We start from the raw sequence: 14,348 nt of genomic DNA on the forward strand, positions 1-14,348 counted from the left end.
TTCCGTCTTTTTTCGTTTTTTCCCCCATTGCGTTGTCAGTTTCTCTTCGACTTATGAGTTTTTAATGCCCCCCTTGGTATATCATCCGCCTCTTTTTGATAAGTATACCTTTAACAAGTTTACATGAAATGTTGATAACCTGAAGTTGTTTGCAACACTTGTTCGGGAAACAGTTCTTTCCTCAATTTTGGTTTTCTTTTAATTGTTGGGTGGACTGTTCTTTTTCTATTTATTTTTATTTCGTTCAGGCAATAGCGTTGTCTGTTTTCGTAAGTCATATGCTAGTTCTTTTGTCAATTTGTTAAATGCAAAATGTTGACTGGACACCTTACATACGTGTAAAACAATATTACCAAATACGAAAACGAACACAAACAAACCAGCATCTTATTGTCTTTTGAGATTCGAAAGGTCGTCATAATGAACTTACTTTGGTTATGTTTTATCTATTGGAATTTATTGCTGAAGGGTAAATCTAATTGAAAGATTTGAATAAAAAGTTGCACTCCATATCCTGCCGTTTTTTAATGATTCATAAAGAAATCAAGCTTATCAATCGTCCTTCAAATCTTTCTTATTGACAAAAAACGTATTGATAATGATTATGATTGTACAGATGTCGTCATTGGTGTTACTAGGGATTCACATCAAATCGCTTATGTATGATTTAATAAAAAATCTCAAATGTTTAATTTTTCATTTTCCTGTATTGGAGCTCTGTTCTTAGTAACTTTTGGTAGCACACATGATCATGTCGTTCTGCACTTGTTATGATGTTGCTGTTTATAAAACAGCCACTGATGTTAGAATCAAACTTCGTCATTGGTTTTTAGTTAAATCCATACTTTTATTGTCCTTAGATAATCTGGTGTTGATCACCGTGTAGAATGCCTCATGTGGGTGTTGTCTATGCTTCGCTTCGAAGTACCACCTCGTGTCAAGCATAGCCAACACCCCGAATGGGGTGTTCTACACGGTTTTGATGGTGGATATATAGTGTCTGTTAAATTAATTGACAACATTTCTAGATAACTGTATAGCCACTGGGCTATGATGTGTATAACATTGTGTGGTAGGGATTTTTCTCATTGACTTATACCACATGTCTCCTTTTCTTTACATTTCGTTTTTTTATTCAAATCCAAAACATGCAATAGATGGGAATATTAATATATTCATAAAAACAAATGCTTAACAAGTCAATTACTAAAATTTGCATTATTAATTTTGTAGTCCAATAATCGAACTTGAACTGTTTGTACTATTATATATATAAATCCTAGTATGGAATTTACAATCAACCGATTAGTAGCAAGCAGTTGTATTTGGATGTCTGAAAGTAGACATCAACGAATCTGAACTATGAAAAAAGATAACAAATCGCAGCCTCTTGTTTTAATATGCAACTTGGATAGTGTGACAAAAAAAAAGCGGAAGATGCCATAGGGAGAATCAAAACTCATAAGTCAAAGAGAAACCGACAAAATCATGGCCGCAAAAATGAAAATAACAATATGAAAAACTCGTGTTATTTCATTATATTAATGTATTTCTTTATTATGTACACACACTTAAAATAAACACGTCAAGCATCGATCACAAATAAAAGTGCACAGTGTGGTCACTGCTATCCTACAATGACAGTATTCTGACATTGTTTATGAAGATTCATTAGGACTAGTTTGAGTGAATTTAAGGAATAACAGTACTGTAGTTGAAGAGTTGCCACCGTCAATTTTGATTTGACGGTTGCAAATATCCGTTTTACTGTCTCCGCTGCGCGTCGCCAGTAAAACTGCATTTGCCACCGTCAAATCGCCAATTGACGGTGGCAACTCTTCAACTACAGTACAGTTATTCCTTAATTTGAAAACTAATTTGTTACGGAGAGTTTTGTGTACAATCTTCAGTTAAGTATCTACCCACTTTTGGGCGTTCCTTATGCGGGTGATTTCAGAGATACGATTTGGACGCATGAGTTTTATATAGTGATGGTTTCATTTTGTATACTCTTGCATTTATATTTTACTTAATGTGTACCCTATCAGGAAAGACTTAGTGTACTAGTATATGAAATTTTGTTTTATTATAGTACTGTTTGTACTACAAACTACAAAACATTTATTATTGGCGTCTTTATCATATTTATTAATATGTTTGTTTGAATTCTTAAGTCCGTTGTGTTTGTAGGTCTTTGATGTATGTCTACACAGTTTTGGATGTTTGATTCCAATTATGTCTGTTTGGGTTGCTCATCAGTTTTGCCAATGTAATAATTTCACGATATAATGGAACTATCATTTATATAAATATGGGAGGTTTGGCTTGCTATCAAATCCAGCATTTTCTACCAAATTAGGAATATTACAGTTGTTTTCCATTCGTTTTGTTGGTTAATATGGTCGAGCATTTGATTTTGTCAGGTTTTATGGACTTTACCCTTTTCAATATACCTTGGAGTTCGATATTTTTGTTGATATGCTTTTTTTTGTCTGTATTATTCCTGTTTTCATATCGCCAAGTTCCTGTTCATTCAGCCTATGGCGTTTATATATCTTAGTTGATTCTATATGCCAGAGCATGCTGTCATTATGGCGATATTTCTGAACCCTTAAACTACTGCAGCATGGAAATGAGGAAAAACGACATACATTCTATGCTACTTTGCTATTACACCAACGTCCTATGTTTAGGGAACTTTAAGGCTCACTGACTTAATGACCTTGATACATACTTTATTTGTCTGACCCCATTAAGGCGGGATCTTGTAACCATGTGGTCGTCCTTGCCTTCCTATTGTACGATGACTTGTTGATGTTCAATTACACATCATTTTGTCATTGGTAGATAATGTTATACTTTTGCCAGTCATGCCATATATGATAATCGATGTCTTATATTGTATAAGACTCTATATCTAGAAGTTCATAAAGACTAACCACGGATTTTCTGTTTACAGACCATTTTCAAAATAGTTATGAAATCGTTACATATTTCTTTTCACACGGACAACCACATTGAAAGATCAATATTAATTGCTTTTTTATTGTTACGTGAACAAATAATGAAACAATTAATAAGCCAACTAGGTACGAATCTACTACGCTTTATGTCCTGGTGTATTATTGCAGACCTTTTAAATCCGGTTTTATCATCTAGTCCTAGCTCGCACGTGTGCTACAGCTATTTTATCTTTTCATCCAGTGTTGAAAAGAAATCTTTTAATGTCGCCCATATTGCACGCCTGATAAGAATACTCTATTGACACAGAAGACTAAGGTGAAAGCAAGTGGAAAATTTCTTAAGAAGAAATGTACTCAAGGGGCACTATTTAGGAAACTGTAAATTGGATTAAAATCTTAATATTTGTTTATGGTTGTTTTTTTAATAACTTTTCAAATAAATTCTTTCAAATTACTTTGAAATTTGTCCGTGGAGATATTTCAATGGCTTTCTATTATATTGAACTGCATACGTGAAATACAAATGTACAGACCAATACGAAAGAGGTAATATTAAAAATGTATTGATCTGGACTAGTCTTGTCTACATCAAATGCATAAAAAGAAATTGGAAACTGTAGTGACAATGAATGTTCTTTTATAGGGTTAAGTTTTTTAAGAAAGGAAGTTTGCACTATTTTGTATAATATTTTGAAAAAGGTAGTTGATACCAATTTGTATACAGTTCTATTCAGAAAAGGTAATTTGTACCACTTTTTTTTACCATTTTATGAAGAAAAGGCAGTTCTCACTATTTTGTATACCGTTCTGGAAAGAAAAGGCAGTGTGCATCACTTTGTGAACCATTTTAGAAAGAAAAGACAGTTTGCACTATTTTGTATATCGTTGTTTTAATGTATCGCGCATGTTGCATTATCGTCATGTATTACAATTAGATCTTTATTAATTTAATGCCTCTATTTATTTCTGGTTGCAACATAACTTCTAATAATACTTTATATATCTTGTTTAATCAACTTTCAAGACCGTCTAGCACTATGATTGTACTCCTCTTTATGCAATACCAGAAACACTATCATTTGTACAGTTATCCTTCTATATACATTGTTTATGTCGCATTATAATTATTGTGTAAAAGTCTTTATACTCATAGAATTCGGTCTCTTAAATAATAAATAATATGCTCGACAGTAGGCAATAATTTTAACTGCTAATATGTGATTATTTTCAATTTTATAACACATGCAGTCTTTTGCAAGTATGTCAAAAACTACAATAACACATCGGATATCCCGATCTTAAACCGCAGAGGGACCCGAATCCCGATGAGCAATTAATGAAAAGTTCGTAACAGTTGGTAATTAAAATCCTCCACGGAGGAATTATACTCCGTGGGAATCGGATCAAGATTTTACCTACCAACCGTTACAAACTTTTCTTTAACTGCTCCTGGGATTTCGGATCCCTCAGCGGATTACGAATAGGAAAACTGGTGTGAATAAAAGTCATGAAATATTGTACACCATGCACCGCCTACCAGCAACGGCACCATGAAAACAAACACAAAAAGACAGGATAGAGTGTTTTGGTACACAAGGGACAATCTTATATATTCATGTTGTTTATTTATTAATTTATTGCTCATTAACTTTTGTTGTTAAAACCATATAAATTAAATTGAGTACCTTGCCTTTGCAACAGAACATTAGATTATATTCAGTTTGTTTACCACAGTGTATTAAAAAAAATGGCTAACTGAACATTATCCGGTCATGCGTTAAATACATTGTTTATGTATAATATCTTCCTATTATGAATAATTTAGAAAAACGTGATTCTTGATTTCCATTGCTTAAGTAAAAACAAAAGACTGCTGCATGTGATGAAACCTTTTTCAGCTACAGGGACCGTATTTATTGAATAGTATTGACGAAGCATGCCTGACTTTTATCATGTATGTATGTAAATAATTCGCTTAATATTATACTAAAAGAGCATACTAAATTTGCCCTTTGTATCCTTAATTTACATTTAGTTCAAGTAAAATTTATCAGTAAATTAAATTTTCATTTCTAAATATTATTTTCATTTTGTATAATTATACTATTGGAATTTTATTTGAGCGAAAATGTATTTTATATTCGTGATAGTTGACTTGTATTAGTATTATATTTACAAATTTGTTTTATAGTCTCTTACAACTCTTTATAGAGTGGCTCTTGTCGTTAACTTGTGTTTTACTATGCTGTATATTTTATATGTAACAAGTGTCTTGTGCTGTCTTGAGTATTGGTCATTGTTGATATTGTTGTATTGGGGCATCTATTAGCATTATTTAAAGTGTATACAGTGAAACCTGGAAACAAATGAAAGAAGGGTAAAAGCACCAACATAAATTTGTGTTCATCATCGTCGTCATCATTGGATCCCGGGAGAGGTAGAAAAACAATGATTTTAGATAGTTCTTCACTAATGTAATGACATACTATCGTATCTATAATATGTATCATAATTTTCCTTTTTTTCCCAGTCTAGGATAATATTGTATAAGCTCGATTTAATTAAGGAATACTTGCCAAATTATAGTTCACAGAGTAGCTAGCGAATTTTCTCCCATCTATATTTTTTTTACTCGTTGCGTGCATATATTTTTGGAAAAAAAACGATGAAATATCCGTCTCTAATTGAAAGTTTCATTGCTATATTGTACATTACCACGCAATTTACTTGTTGTAGTTCAAATGAAAAAAAGATTTTATTGTAAATTCTATTTCTCAAGAGGCTAGAAAATAAATGAAATGAAACTTAAAGGCGGAATACATTAGCACAAGTTTCTTGGCCTAACACCTGTATCGATAATTTAAAAAATAAGAAGATTACAACAGTTGATTGGGTTTTGACTAGGATCGTGCTGGGCCGATAATATCCATACTAACACTAACATGTGTGTAACATTTCTCTATTATATCCATCTTGCAAGGATAAAGTTGTACGTTTATTGACAAGGAACAATGTATGCAGTTAACAAGAGTATAATGGACCATGATCGAATCTTTCCATAGTGACTAACATATGCTGCAATGATTTCATTGTGTCATTTTTGTTCAATATTTACTTTGCTTTGTTAAAAGAATATTTATTCATCTTCTGACTTTTGTTTTAGAGCAACATATTTTGTATTTTATTTTGTCTGTGGTATAATTCATCATTTTTATTACCGTTTGTACTCCGTTTAAAAGAATTCAGCTTCTTTGCACCAACTATGATCTATACCAGACAAACTTTATTATGTCACAAGGTACTTTGAACATTTTATAACCATGTATTATTCAAACGCTGGGAAAAATTAAATTGGTATTCCCACTACATATTTAATTTGTCCAAAATGAAAATCGAAGAGGTATTCAAGATCAAACACATTTTTAATATATGTATTTACATTTATCAATATTGTATTTATTTATGTTAGACAGTTATGGTTTACCCTCGCAAGTGTCCTATTGTTATATTCCAAATTCAGTAAAGTTAGTGTGTACAGATATAGCCTTACAAACAAGTCATACGAATATTTTATTGAACAATGTGAATGTCAGTGTATTATCTTTTATTGTGTTCTTAAAGCGAGATGATTCTGGGGGCGAAAAGCAAATGCCAAATTACCATAGAAACATAAAAACAAAAAACACAAAAAAAACAACATTTCCCTGACATCTTAAGCATGTAAGTCACAGTCACTGAAGTTAGTTCCCCAAATAAACAGTTTTCATAAGTTAATGTTTAAAACATGGAAGTTTTGGTAAGCATACATATTTTTGATGTTTAAAGATTTTAACGTTCCTGGACGATGAAAATCATAAACTAATCAATCGGATTTACGTTTTCCATCCCGTAAGATATTGCTGTATAATTTGTATGTGTTTATCGAATTTGTGTAATATTTTAATTCTTGTGGAAGGTCTGTATATTGTTACCTGAGATGTGACTACTATGAAATTGAACAATTGTACAAAACATGCAGAAGGTGGCATTACAGATAAAACAATCAAATTATTTTTAAAACGAATGGGAAATAACAATATTTCTACAATGACAACACAAAGTTGTACCATTAAAATGATATCAGACTGTTTTAATTTTAAACATGTAGTTATATACATGTATGAAGTACTCTTTGTCCAAAGTCTTATTTCTGTCACAGTTTTCAATCATTGCAATTGTAAGAAACTCTTTCGGTCTATCTATAACTTACGGCTGCAAACTTAAACCAAATAAAATTTATCAAAATGGTTTTTACACGTGTATTTAAAGTTGCAGTTTAAAAAAAATCATTATCAATATATATATTTGACAGGTTTACAATGTTCATGCAATGATTTGTGCATTTGTTTGACGGTTCATTTGAATAATGACATTTAGATTCGATATAAGTCATTAAATCTGAATTTTTAACCATTTGAAATTTTCAGGTATGATGCTTCACTATAAGACAACTTAAACGTGGAATGATGGTGTTTTCCTGGCGATTTGGTATGAATACTGATGAGAAGCGGTCACTTCAACGCGCACCTGTTGACAGAATAGTCATCAATACATGTGTAAGTAATTTATATATTTATAAAAAGGTGTCACCTAATTCATCATTTTTATAAATTATCAATATTTTTTCATGTTTTGTCAGGTTCCTCTAGCATGACTGGACTACAAAGCATTTTTCATTTTAATGTCAAAATTTGACTTATGTTTTATATCTGTATTTTTATTGATCACTTTAAATTTGATATTTTGTCAAATTAATTACGAAAAAACCTCAAAAATCATGATAATTTGGGTAATAACAGGATAATGCTGATTGTTCAAATCTGTCTTCCAAAACATGATGTCTTTGAACAGTAAGTGTTTTAATACACTTATCTAATGAAACTGACATATCTTGGCTTGGAAAGGCTGCAAAATTTTGTAAACTCAACATGCAAAAATTGAATAACAAAAATACCAAACTCTCAGGAAAATTCAAAACGGAAAGTCCTTTATCAAATGGCCAAATCAAAAGCTCAAACACGTCAAACGAATGACAAACAACTGTCTTATTCCTGACTTTTACAGGCATTTCCTTGTGTAGAAAATGGCGGATTCACTATTTATGTTCAGATGAACTTGAATAAAAGGTGTTGTGTAAACTTAGATAAGACAGCACGCAAACAAAATGAAATTATCGAAAAAGACATGATGTATTTATGTAAGGAAAATCCAAATCCGAAAGTTGGTAAATAAATCGAAAAAGAAATAAGTTGGTTTACATTAACACATACAAAATACAGAATCAGTGAAGTATTAAGAGTAATGTCACCCGAAGTACAGAAGTTTAACCAGACAAGCTGCATAGCATATAACGACACTTAAATTTTTAAAATGTTGCATTGTAAGTATCTCGTATCAAGATACATTGTTTGAAAAACTCTGAAAAATAATTATTTGAATTTTGCTTGCTTTGAAAGGTATACAATAAAAAGTTAGATCAAAACAGCCACAATTCTATGTAGATACAAGGTTTTACACATCTTTTTATTCGTCTTGAATCTTTTTGTTTTGCATATAAAGATATCTTTTGAAATAAGAAAGTATATTAGAAACTTATAATTAAAACTTCATATCTAGTCAAATCTTTAACATCTATCTTCATTCATAGGTCGTTCTAAGCACAAGAGCAGTTCCATTAACCCTCAAACTTTCCAGTAAACGATGCAATTATATAAATGACAACTTAGTGTTAAAATAAATCAATATAAAGCTTTGGATTTGATCTTTTGGTTTAGAGGCAGATAAAGTTCTAATTGATTTCGATCAAAATTGACAAGAATTTAGATATAACCCGTTATTTGTCAAAGAATAACAGCTGTTCTAGTTTCGTCTGATGACCAACATCGGTCATTATTGTCCGTAATTTTGTTACACTACCCACAAGTCGAATACGCCAAATTAGAGTTCCCAGAGGACGGAATTAAGGGAAGCCGTAACTTTATATTAACGGTTCATTAGTGCGTAAATTCTGTTTGTGTAATTGCAGCATTAACACAAAGCAGAAAATTTGCAATATTCCTAGTGATTTTCACGTCCGGGTCAATCAAATGATAGACGCTTGCACGATCACATGAAAGTATCTCTCATAGTCGCATTCAATATATTAAATTTCATTTCTAAAATAAACATGTGTCAATACATAGTATTAAAAGTGATAAACTATTTGGATTTTTCAAACCAGTAGCATCTAACTTATTAGGACAACAGCAGAAAATCACATATGACGCATAGTGTAACAAAGTTATGGATAATTTATAAATCATTCATATAAAAAAAAAAAATTGAAATAACACTAGTTTAGATACGCACGATTCGAATTCTGAGTTTGTTTTTTTCAAAGAAGTCAGATGCAATATTATTAGGGAATAACAGCCTTAACTTACATGAATGCCCCTTCCTGGTGTATATTAAGTGCAAAATAAGCAATGACACTGTGAAATTTATCCCAGGGAACTGACTTTAAGTTAATGTTATATAAACAGCAATATGTTCTAATTCCGTTTTTTCTTAATTTGGATATTTCACACGGAAAATCCATTTCTAAAATTTACGACAAAAGAGACGATTTGCTCGTTCCATATTGTTCCTTCGAACCCTTCTTATGGGGTGCACTGTTCCCAACTCGTTCTATATGTCCGTGTCTATAGTGAAGTCTAAGATCTTAATAATGAAAATTTTTATATGTAACAGGCAAATTATTTAGTCAGGGATTTTGATCCCCAAAAATGTTGAAAACATTTACTAAATTCTCTTATAGATACAACAATTTGGCTTTATCTGTGGAAATTTATATTAAAAATGGGATATCACGTCCTAATTTTACGGTGATGTTGGGGTTAGAGTTCATAAATTTAGAAACGATCAAAACAAATTATTGCTCTTTTGAATAAACTTGTTCTGAACGGTTATGAATATACCAATTTCGTAAGATCTTTGATATTGTCTTTATTGGTTCTGACATTGGTTTTATCGGTTCTGACATTGGTTTTATCGGTTCTGACATTGGTTTTTATCGGTTCTGACATTGGTTTTATTTTTAGTAGTTTAATATATAACTTAACATAGTATTGCTATCCAGGTATTAATCCTGTCTATACATGTATATCGGCATTGCACAAGAGCATGCTTTTGTCTCACATTGATTATTATGTCATTACATTAAAGCTGATGGGTGTGTTCTAATTGATATTTTAGTCTATGAAAAGAGGGTACTTTATAAGTTGAAATTTGGACTAGCTTTCAGTAAATGTGTGTTCTGATCTTTGAAACCGGTTTTTGTGTCTTTGATGAGTTAAACCCTTTTTTGTTGAATGATTGCTGTCAGTTGTAATTGTTTTTCGTTTATTGTTTCAGTATTAATCAGGCCGTTTGTTTTCTCCTTTTAATTGTTTCACATTATGTCATGCTGGAAACGTTTTTTGCTTACTATACGATATGAGTTTTGCTCGTCGTATAAGGACTTACTATGACCTGTTTTTCACATCCTTATCATTTTGGTGGATAGTTCTCTCATTCACAATGGCATCTCCTTATTTTTGTAAAGAGAAACTGTGAGGAAAGATCCGGTTGGTTTCATCGCAAATTGACAGTAATATTAAGGAACACATATAAACTTTTGAGTTGTTCAATACAATATTGTTGTTTGACCATACAATATGAATAAAGGGGACAGTGTAGCTGTCTTTGTAAATATAAAATTTGTTTTTTGTTTTTATTCTTAAAGTCATATGTTCAATGTAAATTGACAACTTTTACAAATCATACCATAAAAATGTATGAAGTTTACACTTTAAACGACAATAAGCGGAAACTTTTGTCATATATATGTAGCAGCATATGTCATATATGTAAGCGAGTTAAAATAGAATGATAAACATATGGTTTTGACAGCTATCAATGTGTTTAGTAATTTGTGAAAAAAAGCAGCTTCTTTAATCGATAATTGAAATTACTTACTTTGAGAAAATAACAATACTACGACTTTTGTAACTGTACTACTCACGTCTGACATTCACTTAAGTTTTAGTCGTGCTGTCTGTCACGACTTTCATTCTAATTGATACATATACCTTTCTGAAATCGGGATTAAAATCATCAGTTGGATATCATTGTTTTTGTAACTTCGGTTCTTGCATTACTACATTCAGAAGCATTTTCCCTGTCCTCAGCTAACCCGTCTCGATCATGGCCTCTTAATTATATCGTAGTTTGATAAAATAGGAAGTAATTAGGCATATCAGCCTGGAATATCAGACAGATATTTTATCTGAATACGTCATCAAGGATAGAATACTTAGTTACAAAGAGGCAATAGTTCTACGAATTAGTAGATTAAACGTATATTTCCATTGTTATCATCAAATTATATATAATTGCCAAACTTTAAGCATTTGTTGACATAATAAAATGTCATTGGTCCCAAAATTAAGCCTATAGTTTAACATGAAATAGATACAACAGTTAAAATTTAGCATTCATATTTGTGTCGTTCACATCAACAGATATATTCGAAATTTGACCATACATGTATTATTCGGCAAAGGGGAGAGAACCAGTGTTAGTTACGTGTTAATCATCATTGTAAAATCGGAATGATGTGTAGTCTTTAATAATGCACCGTAATATTCAACGAAAAATGTACACATAAAAAAGATGATGTTTTGTGTAACGATGCCTTTACATATACTATTGAATAAGATAATTTAATGCAATCTTTTTTTCCATTCTTTTTGCGCATAGTTTTATAAAACCGTCAAGTTAAAGCAGTCATTCTATCATGTCAGTATTTGATGAGTCAATATAACTAACTAATAAAAGTGATTTTTCATTTCTTATGACAGAATCCAAATACGGTAAATTAACGAGTCGGGATAATTAGTGTGATCATGCTAGTTAAATTCAGAGGATTTACCGCACAGAAGCACACTGTTCGTTTTCTAAATTGATAAATTATACGTTTCAGAACCAAACCGCATCTAAAACTTATAATTACAACGAAATCTTAATTATTTCCAACACGTGCACAAAATGCAATAAAATTCCCTTTATTGGCTATCAACATGAATTACGGCTATCCAAGGAATTTGAGGATTCTTTAGGAGGCCTGTCTGATTGAAATTTATGTTACAATGAAATTATTGAACAGAGCTGATTTAAACAGTATAAGGGTGTTTTAGGAGATTTGTCAGTATTCGCCTGTAATCTAATTGATGTGTTGCAGTCTATACCATAGTTTACAGGCCAATTTATGAGAAGATCAGTAAAAGCTTCTGAACAAAATTCCTGGATAAATGTGTACCGAAGCTAACAACATCGAACTACATCAAGACAAGAAACGTTTCTTTTAAATCACTTGTTCCTTCAAATGTCATTGTAAGCCGTACTACAAAAGCTGACTAATTCGTCTTTATTGCTTTAACAACCATAACGGTCTTTAGAGAAAACAAATTTTGCAAGCAAGTCACGAATTCCCCTTGAATAGATTTGCGTTGGGACCTGCAAATAGAATCTAATTTCCCAGTCATTGTTTGTAAATTAGGCGTTCGGCTTTTGATTGGATTGTCTAATACATTGTCGGCTCTGTCCTAATAAAAACGTGTCCCCTGTGATCTCAGAGAAATTGACCGTACAGAAGCCACAATTGTCTCGTTAGCACAAAAATACGACTGTTTTATATTAAAGAAAACTTAAGCACATCTATACTGACAAATATTTTCCATTATCACACTACCAAGTATAAAAAAATGAATTTATGACTAATGTGATTAATGAATGACTCTAAAGATATATATTTACAGTCATGATATCAAGCTGGAAATTCAAAAATCTGTACTTAAGCATAAACAGTAATTAATATTAAATAGATTTTCAGTTAAATTTAAAAAAAAAAGTTCTTGCTGTAAATAAATCTATCGTTGAGTGCAGGTATCACCAATGCAATACATTATATATAGTGCATAATTTTGTTTTTTTTAAATTCCATCCAATATTTTTTTTCATGGAGGAGAAACTCATTGAAGATACCATGCTTAAACTTTATACAGCACCCAGACGAGTTTTTTCTTTGTGAAACTCATCGATGGCACTCGATTCAAAACAATAACATTCAAAACCAAAGTTTACAATAGTTGTACCAAATCTATCTTGCTTTGGCCATCTACGCTTGATGGTACAATAACTGTATTGTTTTGAAGTAGCAGTGAATTGACAGAAAATGTTATGAAAAAACGAGATACCATTTAAAATGCAATCACATGAATGGGTATAAGATAAAATCTCTCTCTTCTCGCTCTATCTGTTAACATTCTGAAATGATATATAAAAAAGGTAAAAACAAGATATATTAATAAACTGTATAGAATGACAATACTACTTGTCATAAACACACACACAAAAACACACATCGTTTAGTTTAAAAAAAATGTCTGCATAAAGGAGTAGGCCCTGTAAGACCCCTTTTTTGCCCCAAAATGTAGCATTTTTACAATTTGTTTAAAATATAAAATTTTAGCTAAATATAGGAAAGTAGAATACGTTATTTACATAAATATGGGCCGTTTTTTTTGGAATACTATGCACATTCATCAGGTACAAGCAATTTCTGAAATCTTCCCAATTTTAGCATTTGGGCTAATTTTTAGATGGTTTTTGTATAAAATGGAAGTGGCCGCACTTTTGTTCAGTCTTAATATTTAAATACATGTTGTATTTGATGATAATACATCACATATATAAAGGTTCAGACTGAACACGAATGCGGCCACTTACATTTTAGACAAAAACATCTGAAAAGTGACGTTTTATGCAATATTTGATAGATTTTTCATAGTGAAGCTTGGATTTTAGCATCTTTAATGACCAAATCAGTTCAAATCTTTTACATAAACTAATTAAATCGAATGGAGTAAACACTTAAGTGTTTAAAAAATGTCAAAAATCTTTCATCAAAATACTTAAAATTTTAGGCCAAAATTAGCCCTTACCGGACCTTCTCCTTTGAAGAAACAAATGATGTAACAACCAGAAATCCTAATTTAGGCACCATATCGTAACAGAAAGACAATAAAACCAAGGATAAATATATAGGTAACAGTAACAGAAAGACACTTAAACCAAGGATACATATATAGGTAACAGTAACAGAAAGACACTTAAACCAAGGATAAATATATAGGTAACAGAAAGACACTTAAACCAAGGATAAATATATAGGTAGCAGTAACAGAAAGACGCTTAAACCAAGGATAACTATATAGGTAACAGTAACAGAAAGACACTTAAACCAAGGATAAATATATAGGTAACAGT

The 14,348-nt window shown here is 31.3% G+C and overlaps 1 long non-coding RNA gene across 5 annotated transcripts in view; it reads left to right on the forward strand.

The window, feature by feature from the left end:
- LOC127725812 (uncharacterized) overlaps positions 1 to 14,348 on the forward strand; it is a 76,706-nt gene that overhangs the window by 47,924 nt on the left and 14,434 nt on the right. For 4 of the 5 annotated variants that reach the window (XR_007993203.1, XR_007993202.1, XR_007993207.1 and 1 more), the window contains one exon: positions 7,430 to 7,558. This is a non-coding gene — a long non-coding RNA (uncharacterized LOC127725812). Of the gene's footprint in view, positions 1 to 7,429; positions 7,559 to 14,005; positions 14,127 to 14,348 lie in introns of all 5 variants that reach the window. The other variant, XR_007993205.1, reaches the window with a different exon arrangement.

The sequence above is a fragment of the Mytilus californianus genome, unplaced genomic scaffold (assembly GCF_021869535.1).
Source record: "Mytilus californianus isolate M0D057914Y unplaced genomic scaffold, xbMytCali1.0.p SCAF_15, whole genome shotgun sequence".
NCBI classification, from domain to species: domain Eukaryota; kingdom Metazoa; phylum Mollusca; class Bivalvia; order Mytilida; family Mytilidae; genus Mytilus; species Mytilus californianus.